The sequence below is a fragment of the Marmota marmota genome, unplaced genomic scaffold (assembly GCF_001458135.2).
Source record: "Marmota marmota marmota unplaced genomic scaffold, marMar, whole genome shotgun sequence".
Taxonomy (NCBI): domain Eukaryota; kingdom Metazoa; phylum Chordata; class Mammalia; order Rodentia; family Sciuridae; genus Marmota; species Marmota marmota.
Window position 1 is genome coordinate 1,478,197 of NW_025999999.1, and position 4,171 is coordinate 1,482,367.

Genomic DNA, 4,171 nt, shown 5'->3' on the forward strand with positions numbered 1-4,171 from the left:
ACCATAGTAGTGAATAGGCATGTTTTCTGTTTGTTTTACTTCTTAAAGTTTAGATAATAACTTTGTACATTTAATTTAAAAATGGAAACAGGTCATTGATTAAGGGGTGACGTATAAAAGGAGGGGAATAGATAAGACTGCCCAGGTAACAGATTAGAGAAGTTCCAGAGCATCCATATTTCAGGGCTCAGAAGATAATCAGAAGCCAGGAAATGGATAAATAAAATGTGGTACATATACACAATGGAAATATTACTCCACCTTCAAGAAGAATGAAATTATGGCATTTGCAGGTAAATGGATGGAACTAGAGAATATTATGGTAGGTGAAATAAGCCAATCCCAAAAAACCAAAAGCCAAATGTTTTCTGTGAGAAGCTGATGCTCATCTATAGTGAGGGGGGCGGGTAAGGAAGAATGAAGGAATTTGGGGTTGTGCAGAAAGGAATGAGGAGAAGGTTGAGGCTATGGGGATGGGAAGGACGGTAGAACAAGACAGACACTATTACCCTATATACATGTGTGATTACACTACTGGTATGACTCTGCACTGTGTATAGCTAGAGGAATGACATGCTGTGTTCCATTTGTATACAGTGTGTCAAAATGCATTCTACTGTCATGTATACAAATTAGGACAAATTTTAAAAAAAATTTAAAGAAAGAAGCCGGGAAAGAACTCAAAGAAACAGCAAGGGGAAAGGCAGTACGCTCTCACAGAAGTCAAAGGAAAGGAGAACCCCAGCTTATGAGGCTCATGGCTGGTTGGCTACCCCAAAGTCATCTCTCCAACCACTCTGTCTTATCCACCTCCACGAAGCAGTTTCTTGGCAGCTGGGAGTTACCACATGGTCCCTTCTAGCCAATGAGATGCTGGGGTGCTTTGGAAAAGACTTTTGTCCCCTTATGAGGGAAGCATGCAAAGACGAAACCTCTGTCCCATGTGGCTCCCTGCCTCCTGCCTCCACGTGCAGTTGTAGAGGATGCGATGCTCAGAGCTGCTATGCTAGCCAGAGTGTCATCATGAAAAGCCAACAGAATCAGAAAAACCAAGCAGAGTCCTATCTTCTTTTTTGAGAGATAATGAGACACATTAGTGTCACACAAGCTGTCATGTGTTGAGCCATTTGTTAGTGTAGCTGAAATCATTTTTTTTTAACCTGATAAAGAAAATAGGAGTGCAAAGTTCTTGGTGATCTTTGAGATTTGGGGACCTATAGTAACACATAGGTAACACATAAGTGCAGGTGATCAAGGGTGAGGAAGCAGAGGCCCAGGGCTGAGCAACCCTCACAAGCCTCTTGTGTAGGGTCAAGATGACAAGGAATCAGCATGAAGATTTCTTCTGTTCCAATGCTATTGTCTTGGTTCTGGCATAACAGTGACTAACAAGGGATATGGACCTTCCACTGAGCTTTCAATGTTGAAGCCTATGGTAGATATTCATCAAACGGTTAACAGTTATCATTATTCCACGAGGTCATGCTTGTATGTTGTCATCTTTTGGTAAACTTTAGATAATCCAGAGGTATATGCTGGTCTATGAATTTTTCCAGCTGTCTGTCCCATGGAGGCAGCAGAGTGTGATCAATGGAGACGACACTGGCTTTGAAGTCAGACTGAATCCACGTACTTGTAGGTATATCCTTGGGCTGAATTCCTGAGTCTGATTTGTCACCTGTACATGGAGATAATAATGGTTACCTCACAGAGTTGGTATGAGAAGTAGATAATGCATGGAAAAGTGCAGGTACACAGTGGGCATTGGAATGACTGCAGAGCTCAGTGGTGGAACTGTAAGTTGCCTTCCAAATGTCCTTCTTCCTCCTTCCTAACTGAACCTCATTTTGGTCAGCCATCTTCCCTTCTTATCTGAGGAAGCCCAAGTTTAAGTGGCATTTCTAATGTCTCACAACATAGTAAGGATCAAAGACCATATTTGAACTCAGATCAGATTTTCAGCCCATGCCCTGTCTAATAATTCCTTTGAAGAGGAATTAGCACACTAACCCAACTCAGCAAGACACTTGGGATGCAGAAGTCCTAAGCTGTGGTCTGCTTCTCGCCAAGTGGTCCAGGAGTAAGACAGCACTCGCAAAGGTTTTTTGTGACCTCACCTCAGAATTCACATAGCATCACTTCTGCCATATTCTATCCACAGACCAGATAGAATGGGGGAAAGGGACCACACAAGAGTGTGAATACCAGGAAGTAAGGGTCGCCAGAGACATTCCTGGAAGCTGAAGCATCTTATGATTATTATGAAAATAGTTTTGATATTATGAATCTCTGGACTTGACTGCAAACCGTGCTTTGAGTTCCTTGATCTATGTAATTTAGGCCACTACTGCAAGTGATTCTCAGATCCACTTCCCCTTTGCAGATTTGTCTATCAAAAAAAATTTAGAAACAAGCAAGTCAGAAGAAGCCAGACACTCTCAGTCAACCCGGTTATTTTACATCTGACAATGACAGAGTGGGGCCCCTGGAAGAGCAGCAGACTCATGCACCAGGACAGACTCAAAGTGTCATGGAGTCATCCAGAACTTTTGCATCATGGCTTTTTGTGTCCTTGGGTTTATCTTAAATTTTCATGAATACAGTAGTCATCCTGTTATCTGTTAATTTGCTTTCTGTCGTTTCAGTTCCCGTGGTAAGAAGTGTGAGTACAAGATATCGAGAGAGACGACCTTTATATGTATCACTTTTATTACAGTACATTGTTATAATTGTTATATTAGTTATTATTTAATCTCTTATTATACCTAATTTATAAATTAAGCTTTCTATTTCTATAGGAAAAAAAAAACAGTAGACATAGAGATCAGAGCTATATCTGTGGTTTGGGGCATCCTCTGTCTTAGAATGTGTTCCTCACAGAGTAAGGGATGGCCAGTGTATTTTCAATCTGAAACTTTTCTCATCTAATTTATCTATGAATTACCTGAATCAAGAGATGATTTCTTTCATTTTCCCTAAAAGCCACTGGCTAAGTGTTCCTGAGCCATGATTCATTTCTACATGCTAAGGTTTGGCAAAGCCACCCATGTACAACTCATCCAAACATTTTTATTTCCTCCAGAAGAGTTCTGATATTTTTAGCATGTGATACAGTCCTGCGGTGCCCTCGTGGTCACTGTTGGCCCCCTCCACAGGATGGACGTCATCCTCCACTGTGTTCTTCCCAAGACTTTGACTGAAGGGCCTTCCGCACACAGCCTGCATTCGGTTACACTGAAGTTCATGTTGGGACAGCACAATGATGTTTCATTTTCTCAAGTTTGCTGTAATAACTCTCCAAGTCCAGTGCTTCCTGCTCCCCTCTTTTTATACTAGTCACCCCTCCCTGTATTTTCATTCTGTGAAGTTTGGGTAGAGCTGCCAATCCCACTTCACCTCCTTTGACCAAAGTGATGAGTGCAGGGAAGCAAAAAAACTCAGGTTGGACCTGCCAGGGTCTGGAATTGTGTTCAGGGAATGCCAAATAGGAAAGCCTCTTGCCTCTAGAATCAAGTCAGAGAACTGAAAGAAATGAGGCCAGAGCCTCCTGCAGCCGTGTTTCCCATTGCTGTACTCAGTAGGTGAAAATGTAGCCAAACAAGACCAACAGAGCCAAGAATAAGATAAATACAGATGAAGAAAGTTGGAGTCTCTGGACTCGCTCCTGCCTGAGGCGAGTTCCAACTCCTTTTGGTATGTCTCAACAAATGCCTGAGTGTCAGCCTTCTACCACTTAATCATGGAAAAGGCCCCACTACAATCCACTCTTTGGGCCATAATTATATTAGGAGGAATCTGCTCCCTGAAGGAGCAAGTGTTGAGAGAAAATATCAGAAGGCTGAGAAAGCAGCAAATGATCTGGAAAGAGGATTGTGAAGGGGCTGACCAGAGCCAGAAAAACAAAGAGAAGCATTTCACAGAAGCTGACAGTGGAGTAGTTTTAATTGGGTGGTGGGAAACACTCCTGTGGACTTGGCAGGAGAATAAATTGGTACTTTTAGGAAGGCAATTTGACAGTTTCTTAGGATTTGAAACGTCCCTGCTCTCTGAGCCAACCATTCTACACAAAGCAGCATTGTTTATTGTGGTAAAAAGCTGGCAATAACCTAACACATTTGCATCATCAATAAGGGACTGGGTTAAATAAATTTTGGAACTATGTCCAAGATCT